The sequence below is a fragment of the Rhinatrema bivittatum genome, chromosome 3 (assembly GCF_901001135.1).
Source record: "Rhinatrema bivittatum chromosome 3, aRhiBiv1.1, whole genome shotgun sequence".
Classification (NCBI taxonomy): Eukaryota; Metazoa; Chordata; class Amphibia; order Gymnophiona; family Rhinatrematidae; genus Rhinatrema; species Rhinatrema bivittatum.
In genome coordinates this window covers 46,757,760-46,771,041 of record NC_042617.1, presented here as the reverse complement: position 1 = coordinate 46,771,041, position 13,282 = coordinate 46,757,760, and the positions used below count along the sequence as shown (strand labels likewise).

The following is a 13,282-nucleotide window of genomic DNA, read 5'->3' as shown; positions in this document are numbered from 1 at the left end:
GAATATGTCATTTCATCATGAACTGGAAATGACTGGATCCACACTTGTAATTCATATATCCTGTTTCTGACAATCCACTCTTTAATGGTTGTTTTCACATTTTTTTTTTTTTTAAATCTGCTCCCTTTTGAATCAAAGGGGTTTGAAATAAAACGAGAATAAAATCTCTAATATGTGTGCGCTAGTGCATGCAATGTGGGCAGTGAAGGGTGGGGGAAGTAAGATAGGCCCTAATATTATCCATATAAAGGACTTTCTAGAGCTATAATCAATATTGGCCATATACTCCTTCGCTGACAACTTCAGGAACAGATTCTGAACGGCTGCAAATGAGATCATTGATGAACTGCAACCTCCTGTGACCCGTTTTCTGCACTTACAGGTATGTCAATGCTTTTCCCTTCTACTTTGCCGTAAATCTAGTCCACACTAAACTGCACCCTCAGATTTTACTGCACTATCCTTGGGAGTCTAGTGCAGGAAGTGTCTCATGGAGGTCTTCTAATGAGGAGGAGTTTAAGGAGAAAAATGCAGCATAAGAAGATAAATGGATATTGCATAAAATAGTGTTAAGACAGTATATTTCAAGATATGTAAACCGGCCTGATGTGAATTCCATTCGTGAAGTCCGGTATAGAAATATATATTAAATAAATAAATAAATATAATAATATTAATTCAATATAAATCAGTGACTCTGATTGAACACACTAGCTACCAGGAGTTGCAGAAGGCTGCTTTGTAAAGAGTTTGCCCTCGGTTCCCACCTGCTGATGAGATATCTTTACTGCCGCTTACCCTGTTGCACAGAAGGCTTCCTTGTTAGTAGTACCAGCTTCACAGCAGTTACAGGGCTTGCAAACATCAGGGCCTGTAAGCCTCATCTCAACCTGCCGGTAAAAATAATCCTTGCACAGCTCACAGTTTCTTCCTGCATGGGGGTAACGTTCTGCATTATGGCTTCCAATTCATTAAAATTAGCTATATAATTCAAAATTAAAGACTGTATTCCTTTGAGACAATGCTATAATTTTCAGGATGTCCATTTTAATGCACCTTTCATATCTACCTGCCAATTTAGTGATCCAGAGCATATGAAACAATGAACCTGTTACAAACTGTGCTTTACTTCATTAAACTTCCATCTGTTATATAATACTGTATTTTCTATAAAGCTCTGGCATGTGAATGGCCGCACATAGCTTTTGCCAGAATTACTTTGGGATCCCAAACTTTTCTCATGCACAATCAGAACCAAGAAACAGAACGGATTTGTATAAGCGTACGTCTGTATAATATATTTAAGTACTAAGGCACAGCAGGGGGATTCTGTGATGTGAATATCATCCCCAGCAGCTACCCGTTGTAATGATAGCATTTTGAACAAGGGATTGCCAGAGAGGGCTGGGTTGCTTTCATGAAATATATTTACTGGACAGATTTGAAATTAAAATATAAAAAGTGGCATCCATGTACAAAAACCTGCATTACCTTTTGAGGAGAAATGGACAAAAGTCTTGAATTATATGTATATCGATTCAAATCTATATTTATATACTGCAGGCCATTCTGATGCTGACTGGTGCGCTCTGGTCTTCTATAACAGTTTTATAATAGATATTCTTTCTCAAAGCTTTTGCTTATTGGGCATGGAAAGAAAAAAATACTTAAGTCCCTGATAACTCAAGCCTATCTTGTGAGGGACCCCGGGCCTGAAAATACACCAATACTATTTTCAAGTAGTCATCATTTTATGCTGAATTACAGGATGAGCTGGGCCCCAGTTTATTTAGTTCTTTTAAACCTTTAAGCTCAAAAGGTTTGATTTAGTTGTCTTTGCCTGCAAAAAAAAAAGGGTTTTTGTCTTATTAATGAACAATCTTTGCACTAGCTGCTCCTCATTTCTCTCATTCTTGTCTTTGTTCCATTTTCAGCAATAGCTAGAAGCTCATCACCACTTGAATCCAAAATGTACCAAAGTATCCAGAGAAGATGAAGTAGTGAACTTTAGTAAATATAAGCTTTTCAGCACTTTCGGGCAGCAGGAGCCCCTCTTGAGGCACTGTGACAAATAGGGGGTATGAATGAACACGTCATAAAATCGGGTGGTCGTTCACACATGCGTGACGGATTTTACAATCCACGTGCATATGTGCAGGTGGCACGCGCAATGGAGGGCGGGGGTAAACATTTGAAATTTCCGCACGACGAAGCAATCGGAGCTTCCCCAGTTCCCTCCCAGTCCACACCAATTAAAGTGCGGACTGGGAGGGAACTTCCCTACCCCCCTACCTAAACTCCTTCCCTCTTCCCCTCTCCTCCCCGCCCCCTAAACCCTACCTATCTATCCTTTTTTTTTTGTTTGTTTTACAACTTACTTCAGGGCCCAAGATGAACTAAGTTGGGCGTGCCGGACAGCTGCCGGCGCGCAAGTCTTCGGGACAGCATTCAATGGTGCTGTCCCGGCCCGCCCAGATCCCATCCCCCCAGCCTGCCCCTTTGAAGAAGCCTGGCACTTGTGCGCATACTGGGGTTTACATGCCTCTTCGAAAATTCGCGCGGCACGCACAAGGCTTGACCACACGCACAAACCCCGAATCTTTACCTGAGCAGGCCTTTTAAAATCCGGCCGTAAGTCTGCAAACTAATTTGATGAAACCACAAGAAAATTCATGGTTCACGGAATTAGTTTGGTAGCCCTGTGCAGATTTCTTTAATCAGTTAATCTGCATCAAAGTTTGAGCAGCTTTACCCAATTTGCAGGGTCCACAGTGGTCAGATTCAATATGGATTCTTTTGAATCAGTGAATCTATGGTAACTATAAGTTGAATCTGCCCAAGGTACCCTGGATTCACTGGAAAAATGTCAATAAACTACATTGGATAATCTGAGCACATTCAAGAATTCTGCTGACCTCCAACCAGGCTGAAACTTTCTCTGGTCTGAGTTCAAGTCTTTAATTTTCCACACATCATTAGTAACAGCACTGCTGGCAATGCTAAACAAACACTGGTTAATGTGGTCAGGTATGTACGTACTGTTCAATGTTGTAGACCACTGGCCGGTAAGTGCTTTACGTTTGTGCAGATAATACACAAAAATATTGTTGCTCGGATCATATGCAAATTTTCGAAAATCATCCGAAGGTTTTGACAGTAACCAGCAGCATCGTTTTGTGTAGGTTGTGTTCTGTAGCATGTCTAAAAATGCCTTTAGCATTCTCAGGATAAAATAACAATGCTTTATTATAATTACATGAGTCCCATCAGATTGCTTACTAGGACCCTATGTATAGGTTCTAAGCATGTTTTTCATAGGCAAAATACTGGAGAAAACCTTTAATAGATAAGTCACCTATGGCAATGAATTAGACTTAATTTCAACATATAACACATAAAAAAGTAGTAGCAGCAGCTGTATCACATTTAAGTAAATAACCTCAAGCTTTATATTTATTTTATTTATTTATAAACCGGGTTGATGTGATGCCTATCATGAAACTCGGTATAACAAAAACAATAAATAAATAAAAAAAGCTTTTGCCTTGCACAATATATACAAGCATGGAAGAAGAGTGCTTAAAAAAAATGGAACACCTTCCCTTTGAAGCAGCCAACACGTGATGATAAATCATGGCTTGTTTGAAGACCGTGGAATTAATGTTTCCCCAGTGCAAGGGACCTCCTCTTACCTCAAGTTTACTTGTCCCTTGCAGTAGGTATGATTTATTATGGGTTAGCACTGGTAAAAGTCCTGAAAAATCACCTCCTGCCTGCCCCTTCCCTTCCTCTCCCCTCCACAATAAAGGGGGGGGGGGTCACTAAAATCAGAAGTGGTGTGAGAAAGAATAACCTGTGCCAGCCATTATCAGCAAGTTTGCAAGCAAAGCATGGAAGGGACAATTTGCAAAGCAATCTGGCTGTGTTAATGATTTTGATGACAAACAGGGCAGCGACACGGCAATGCAAATGAGGTTACAGAATTCTGCCAGTGTTGCCACCATTGTTGCCGATGTGGAAAGGAGCCTCCTCTTGCCTTGATTCTTAACTTCCCAAGTGAGTTCACTTCTCCTCTTTGTTCATATGAGGGTCAATTTTCAGATAGCCCATGTAATTATAAAGTACATGATACGAAGAACTACATGGTGTAGTTTATTTTTGAAAATTAGTATAAAATATGCACACTAAACGTGCCCATGCCCTTTGCACCTTCTCTTTTGTGCAGGTGGCTGAGAAGGGTAAAATAGCATGCATATGTTTTGAAAAGAGCAAGTATTCACATTGTCATTCTCCCCCGGAAACACTTCCCAAACTGGCTAAGAGTGAGCACACTGCGGATGTATTTTTAGCCAGGAGGGGGGCAATTTTCAGATAGGATAATCTAAGCAAGTTAATCTGCTTTATCTTTAGCTACAAGTGCCCATGAGCAATGGAAAAATTCAAATAACCTTTCCAAAAGATTAACTGCCCTCTGCTCAGTAGATCATCCAGTGAGGATATTAGCAGATTATTGTGCTACTTATTTTAGCATGTCTATAGAAGATTCATGTTATCCCAATACTGCAGTAGGATTCTGATAGTGCCAAGTAATATCTGGATTGAATCTCCAAATCCTGATGAACTTTCCAAACATCCCTACTTCTAACTCCCCATTACTGCCCTTAACCATTAGAATTCATTTCTTCTTCTACAAATAACCCTCAGTCACTGTAATGGCAGGTTAGTCAGAGGCAACAATATTACAACTCTCATAGGTGGATCTCACAGTAGCCTGGCAGTTTAAAAAAAAATAAATATATATCTTCATAAGGGACTGATTTCAATGCAAGTCAGGAAATTCCAGAAATTGGCTGCTACCCAGTCATGCAGAATATAACTGAGCCATAACAAGACATGCATTTATGTAGGATTATTATACATATCTGGTAAATTATACCTTAGAAAGCACAAAGCCAAAGGCACTGAGCTTTCAAATACCAGAAGAGTGCGATAAATGCATGGCCTGGAGTGTATTATTGTTATTATGAAATGGTAAATGAAAAAAAAATTGAAAAAGCATGGGTCTTAGAATGCTTGGACAAGCATTGGATATAAGTGGCATGGTTAAGATGTGCTTTATGCCATTAAACTATAGTTCTGCTTCATCCTCCATCCCCTCCAGTGAGTTTACTGTAGATGACAACTCAATTCTTTTTTTTTTTTTTCATCATTGGAGAACAAGAATGAACTAATGTCAAATTGCCATTTTTTATGTATTTTGGCAATGACCTTTCAACTTAAGATGCCATCATCATCATCGTCGTTGTTTATTTATGACACGCAGTTCCACCAAGAGAATTCAAAGTGAGTTACAATTTGTTAAATATTATAATTACAATGTGGTAAGGAAAGAAATGAACATAACAATACAATTTGGGTACATTTTAAAAGCGTTGCTCATGCTAAAAGGCCCACATATGCAGGTTTGTGGGGTGCAAGTGAGTGACACGAATTTTGAAAACCGCTATTTACACCTGTATATGCATATGGGCGAGCTAAAAGGGGGGGGGGGGGGCAGCAAAAGGGCGGAGCTTAGGTGGGGATTAGGTGTTCCAGAGCGGGGTGAAGAGTTATGCATGTACAGCCGTATTCTAAAAGCAGTGTGCGGTGGCTTGTTAGCTGCGCATAATTACTGCTGCACCTGATGAGGTGTCAGTCCGCGTAAATTGCTGTTTAGGCCTAACACAAAAGGGGGAGGGGGTCCGGGTCAACTGGGGGGGAGTGCAGGCTGAAGACCCAGAGGGGAAAGGATGACCTCGAGATGGACTGGGCAAACTGGTGACTACTTGATAAAACTGGGAATGTCCTTCACTCGAGCATGTTTTAAAATCCGCTTATGAGCTCACGTTAAAGTCGACAGAGTCCTAAGGAAGATACGTGAAGTACATTAGCTCGAGTAATGGCTTAAAATTAGGAGCACACTTATGCATGCTAGGTGTATTTTAAATCATACAAGCATAAGAACATAAGAACATGCCATACTGGGTCAGACCAAGGGTCCATCAAGCCCAGCATCCTGTTTCCAACAGTGGCCAATCCAGGCTATAAGTACCTGGCAAGTACCCAAAAACTAAGTCTATTCCATGTTACCGTTGCTAGTAATAGCAGTGGCTATTTTCTAAGTCAACTTAATTAATAGCAGGTAATGGACTTCTCCTCCAAGAACTTATCCAATCCTTTTTTAAACACAGCTACACTAACTGCACTAACCACATCCTCTGGCAACAAATTCCAGAGTTTAATTGTGCGTTGAGTGAAATGCTCGCATGATTTAAAATCCCAGCATATGCGGATATAGTGTGGCATAGTGGTAGGAGGTAAGAGGCTATGGCAGATTCGAGTCTGCAATTTGTTGAATAGCTCTCTTTGGTCAAGGTGTCCTGCAGTAGCTTGGAGCTTTTCTGCCGGTTGTCAGGGGTCTGAGTAATGGTTATAGAGTTTGGGAAACATGTTTGCAGAGATTAATGCCTGAACCAAATGCTGCCTCAAACAGCCATGTTTTTCATGGTTTTCTGAAGGATAGGAAGTTGAGGGTCAGCCTAATATAAGGAGGCAAGGAGTTCCAAACGGTTGGATTAGCACCTGAGAAGGATCTGTTTCTAATGCTAGTAAGACACATGGTTCTCAGGAGAATGGTCACAAGGCAGGCTTGTGACAATGACTAAAGTGGGTGAGAGGGTTCAGAGCGGGTAATGGCATTGCAAAGGTAGGACAAGGTAAGGTCTTTGAGGGAGTTATAGGTCAGAATCAGGATCTTGAATTTGGTGAAGTAAAGTGTTGGCAGCCAGTTTAAGCTTTTCAAGTCTGGGTGAGGTAATCAAATATATGTATCTTCATTATCAGGTGAGCAGCAGCATTCTGTACAAGCTGTAGGCAGCGGTTTAGGGTGTGGGGGAATCCTACATAGAATGTGTTACAGTAGTCCAGGCAAGAGATGACAGTGGTGCAAATAGCAGTTATGAAAGCAGTGGTGTCCAACAATGGGCAAAAGTGGAGAAACTGGCGAGGTGCAAGAAACTTGTTTTAGTTACTGAGAGGACATGGGTTTTAGTTATGAGCTGGGAATCTAGTATAAAGGCAAAACTCTGAACTTGTGAGCTGAGATTGTCAATTGTTCCTTGAAGGATTACTTTCAGGAGCTGTGATAGGAAGTTCATTTAAAATTGAGCTTACTTTCTTTTAAATTAAATCCTGGATTCTGTTATATTTTGGCTATTTTGTAACATAGTAGAATGTTGTTGGGTTTTTTAAGGTCTTTCACTTACCTTACACTTCCTTCTTCTCCACAGTTCCTGTTCTCTTGGGTTTATTGTGACATCAGCTCCACTATTGTATACTGTTCTCTGAAGGAGATGCTTGGAATGTCAAATGAATGGCATGCAGCACTTCATTAGGTCTGATTGCCTTGGAAGACTATACAATATGATTAGGGTAAGAAATAACTGTTGATTTTTGTCATGCATGCCAGCAAAGGTGCAAAAAATGCTAATTTATTAAAATAAATGTACTCAAAAAATACATGTAGAAAGAAAACTAGACTGTTAAAGCTTCTCAGAGGCTGCCACACTTACTAAACATTCTGTCAACATTTATTATTCTACACTCAGATATCAATTAGTTTTTACATCCTGCTTTTGAATAATTTTAAGATTTTATTGAACTGAAACTCAAAGGAATGCTAAAGACCATAATGCAACAAAATCCAAACAGTGAATTTCTACTCAAGATTTTTTTAATTTCCAGATTTCACTTGCATATTTTAACAAAATAGCTTCCATCTTAATCTTTTCAGTTTCTTTGGAAACTGTATCTTCCCTAGAGCACATTCAATGGATAGATACCTAGTGAGAATGTACATTTGTATGATCCAAAACTGAAATGATATGAGTCAATTGGGTTTGGTTCAGGTCATCCAAACAAAATGATCACAGTGTCCCTCAAAAAATCAGAATTCTTTTTGTCACATTCAGTTAGGTCCCTTTAAAGTCTATGGAAGAAGCAAAGCTAGAATAAGCGAATAAGCAGAGCCGCTGGGAATGAGGCAAGAAGGAGTAGGACCAATCTTGTTTCAGCACTTTTTCAACTAGCCTCTTCTAGCTGGCAGCTGCATGGATTGATTTCATCAGCTTTTTGGGTGAAAGTAAAACTAAGAGTACTTTGAACAGACAATGACCATTTTTCTCAATCATTCCTCTGTTGGATCTCAGAGAGAGAGAAGGCAGAAATTTTGAACTCCTTGCTTCAAAGTTCTAGAGTTAAAGAATAGATTAGAAAAAGAGCTTTAGATTTAGAAGAGAAAGCAAGGTGTACTCTTACAAAAATGTCACTGTGTTTTAGTTGTGCTGATGGCAGTAAGAAAAACTGCATTCTCTCTGTCAAAGTGTTACAGTGTAACTGTGTATCAGCAGAGTAAGACTGTACTTCTCAGCAGACAGACAGTGTGTGTCAGTGTCTGTTAGAAACATACAGAGATAGAGAGTTTCTCTTGCAATATGTACAGAGTAGCCAGTGACTGATTATGACAGGGAACAGCTTGCTTTCTCTGTACAAAGGAGTCAGTGATACTGTGACACCATACTAATTCTTCTGTGTGTGACTCTTGCACTAAGTTCTTAGAGGATTACTTTCAAAGAACTCTGTGTAGCCCCATATACATGAATATATGGGCACATAGAAATCTACTATAGTATTTTATAACCTGTGCATTTCTGTTCCGTGCAGATTATAAAATATGCATGTGTCCACCTCACAACATGCACACATGTTTCAACAAGCGTGATTATCAACAATGTATTGAAAATACATATTTTTTTGTATCTATTTTACACATATGTGTGTATATTTTATGTGCAAAAAATACATATATAATTTGCGTAAAACCTTGATATATAAGCAGAGGTAGGTATATTTTAAAATATGCATGCATACTTGAAATCACCAGTTTGCCAATACATTCACCAGCTCAATCAGTCCATCTCCAGTTCACCAGACCCTCCTAGAACTTCCGCCTGAACTACCCCCAGTTCACCCAGACTTTCCAACAACAATAGCAGACAACAGATGAGTCTGATATCAATTGCCCTAGATAATTAGCAGGTATAAAACTCTTGGTCCCGCCCAAGAACTTCCCTAGACCACCCTTTTTTGCACAAGTAAATGTGCATTCAAAACTGAAAATAAACTCAAACTTTTGATGTTTGTAAAATAGCATGTACATTAATTGGGAGGAGGAATAGCCTAGTGGTTAGAGCAGTGGACTATGAACCAAGCGACCAGGGGTTCAAATCCTGCTGCCTTCCTTGTGACCTTGGGCAAGTCACTTTACTCTCCATTGCCTCAGGTACCAAAAAAAACAACTTAAGATTGTAAGCCCTCTGGGGATAGAGAAATACCTACAGTACCTGAATGTGAACCGGTGTGATATCTCAAATGTCAGTATATATATAAAAAAATGAATACAAGCTACTTATGCACATATATGTTAATTTTAAGCAAGTAACTCCTTTGAAATGTATCTCCTTACTGTTCAGTAAGCAAGCATGCCTTGGGATGTTGAGTCCATTGTGCTTGCTGACCATCTCCTCACTCAATGCCTTGAAGTCTTCATTTCACTGTACTTCCTGCCATACCCTTCACTTTATTCCTTGGGGTATTCATGCTTTGCCCCCTCTTGTAGTGCCTTAGTGTCTTCATGCCATTGTTTGTGATGGTTTGTCCTCTCATGCTGCTTGGGCTGTTCATGCCACTGTTGGTACCTGTTGCTCCTCTTTCGGTACTATGGAGTATTTATTCATGCCAGTCTTAGTGTCTTGGGTCTTGCCTCTGCTGCTGATGCCTGCCAGCAAGCTTCATAAAATTTGAATGGAGAACCCCAAAGTTAGTCAAAAATAGGATTCCATTGATTTTAATAGAAACAAATGAAATGAATGACCTAAATAAAATGAATGAGCTTCTGATCCAAAGTGAATGAACTGAAACAGGAAATCAAACTAAACCTTTCCATGCACACCCTTAGCACCCAGTAGAGATTTTACAAATGAAATATGATCTATTGAGATCATTATTGATAGCAATGAAACATTTCAAAAAGTATTATCTATTATATAGAAAGAGACATGCAGAAAAAAAAGATGGTCACTTTTATAGGAACACAGACTTCTGATATGAATATTAAGATGGGCCTTATCACTCAAATAAACCTCTTCTTTAGGGGCCAATGTAAGAAGCTCTACATTAAGACTATGTGCTGAAATTCAGCACACAGTTTCTTAACACAGGCACTAAAAGCAAATTTAACTCCTGATGCAATAAGCAAATTATATGCTAATACATCAGGTGTTAAAAATATGCAAAAAGACAAAAATATGCACACAAACCTGAATTAAAATGTGTGCTCAGCACAAGTTGATCGCATGTTTTAACTTGGGTGATAGGAAGTCCCTTGGACAGCATTTAATGTGCACTAAACATGATGTATACTTATTTTGTGAGTATAAAATATTATTTATGCACACAAAAATGCTTTCAGTGCAGAAAACACTTTTGTACAGATAAATCATATTTATGCCCTGAAAAAATGCTTTGTATGAACAGAGCATGTTTTCTGCGCATAAATCCTGACTACAGGTCCTGGCACCAGAACTCCTGCTATTGCTCATAGATTAACACTAGTGCTGGAAACTTTACCTCTGGCAAGGAGTAAAATTTCCAGTGCTAAATAAACAAGAGTGCACCCTTCTGCATGGAGGTTAATAGCTAATGCCTTCATTAGCATGGAATTTCCATGTGAGAACGCTAAGCAGTTTACATAGTTTTTGTGCATAACCCTTGCTGCATCAGGAAGGAATACAGTTTGTGCATAACCGTAGGTAAAACTGTGTACTCTGCTGAGCACAGCTTCTTACATCAGGCTCTTAGTTAAGTTGAACAAAGATTTAGGTTCCTGTTTTTATACATCCTTTTTTATGACCAGTCTACATGTTTTTAAGATTCTTCTTCTCTGAGAACATTCTTTAGGTGTTTGAGTTAGGCTTCTACTTTAAATATATCATTCTGATGACTGCATGGAATTGTGATTAGGGTTAGCTCCTCAGCTACCTTTTGCACTTGAGTTTAATGGAAGGCACCACGAGTAACTGGGCACTCGCTGCATTCCTGGGGAGTCGCCTCTGCCAGGCCAGCCTACCTCTGGGCATGAGGGAAGGGGTCTGCTCTCCTCCCCCTCCCTCTCCTTCCTCTCTGGCGATGTCTGGCAATGGCCCCAGCCGCGTGCTTTTGGCGCGCCTGCAGCGCTGGCCTCCCGGGACTCTGTGCGGCACTACTGATAGATGTTGCACCCCTGGGTTGGCCCAGCTTCAGGTGCGGTGACATCATAAGAATGCGCCCTGACGCCAGGCAACTCAATTGGCTGCGTGAGCCATGTGGTGACGTCAGCTGTGGGGCAGGAGCCGACGGGAGATTTAAAACCTGCTGGCTCCCTCGCATCTGGCCTCTTCTTCTTTGGCTCGGCATGGCACAATTTTCAATTCGCCACCTTCTGGCTGCTCCTTTTGGCCTGATCCCAGTGGGACCAAGATGGTCCCGGCCAACTTCCTAGTGGCCTCGAGACCCGGACAAGTTATTAAAAAAAAAAAAAAAAAAAAGCAATTTTGTTTCCTTTTAGGTATAGAGGAATTGGCATGTAAAAACAAACCTGGTCTTTACCAGACCTCTAGGGCAGCAGACGCAGCGTGCCTTGTGCCAAATTGCACCCCGACCCCGCACTTTGCCCCTTTCTTGATTTTGTGCAGACCCGCCATTTACACTCTCCCAAAAAAAACCTGCTATTAGCTAGGAGCTATTAATTCAGCGAAATCCAGTATTCCGAGCTAGAGGTGCTGCCAACGTTTGTCACGGATGTCCGTGAGGGCCGACCCCTTGGCTGTGGCTCGGCAGGCCCCAGCACAGCGTGCTGCGGAGGCTTTAGGCACCTCCATCACTGAGGTGCCCATCGGATTGGGCACCTGCTGATTCCCATGAGAGCCATGAGATGGGAATCAGCCTCCTGACCCCCACAAGACTTGCCAAAAGTCCAGCGGGGGTCCAGGAACAACCTCCTGCACTCAAATCGTGTTGCTGTAATGCAAAATGGCCATACGGCCGGCGCCATTTTGCAACGAGTATTGCAAAATGGCGCCGGCCGTATGGCCATTTTGCATTACAGCAACACGATTCGAGTGCAGGAGGTCGTTCCCGGACCCCCGCTGGACTTTTGGCAAGTCTTGTGGGGGTCAGGAGACCCCCCAAGCTGGCCAAAAGTCCCTGGGGGTCCAGCGGGGGTCCGGGAGCGATCTCCTACGCTCGTGACGTCGGGGGACAGGAACCAAAATGGCATCGGCGCTACCTTTGCCCTGTCATATGACAGGGCAAAGGTAGCGCCGGCGCCATTTCTATCAACGCACCGGTGGCCCGAGAGTGGAACATCACACCGGGACCCTCCCACTGGACCCCAGGTAATTTAAGACATTTTGGGGGGGTTCGGGAGGGTGGGGGATTTATTTTAAAGGGTCGGGGTGGGTTTTAGGGTTGTTTTAGTGTGCCCGAGAGTGGAAGATCACACCGGGACCCCCCCACTGGACCCCAGGTAATTTAAGACATTTTGGGGGGGTTCGGGAGGGTGGGGGATTTATTTTAAAGGGTTGGGGTGGGTTTTAGGGTTGTTTTAGTGTGCCGGTTTTCCCGCCCTCCACCGATTTACGATTTACACGATATTTAAAAAAACAAAACTGCGACGATCCGATTCCCTACCCCCCCCAGCCGAAATCGATCGTTAAGACGATCGATCACACGATTCACATCTCTAGAAAATCACTCATTCCATCTAACTGGAACACTTATATACGCAACAACAACAAAGTGAAGGTGTACCTGATTGCAAGCGGTTGGTCCAGTCGCCGGGTTCCAAAGGACCTACTAATTAGCTATATCATGCATGCCAAGCAGCACGGGGTATCCAAAAACATGGTTTGCTCGCAACTGGTCACCTAGGCATTTTTCACAAAGCTGGAAACGGAACGAGTAGAGCAGTACTTTCCAGTAAAGAAAATGTGATGCTGGGCTGAGCAAGAAGGTCTGTGCCTCAACACGACACCATGAGGCCATTAACCCATGGCCTGTTGATGTTGCTGTGGAGCGTCATGCCCTCAGTAGTGTCGACTGCGTTTGAGACTACATTCTTTCGAGCCACATTTGTGCTCGCATTCTT

General features: G+C 41.7%; 1 pseudogene; it reads right to left on the bottom strand.

Annotated features, from left to right (window-relative positions):
• LOC115088508 overlaps positions 1 to 13,282 on the bottom strand; it is a 293,685-nt pseudogene that overhangs the window by 126,547 nt on the left and 153,856 nt on the right.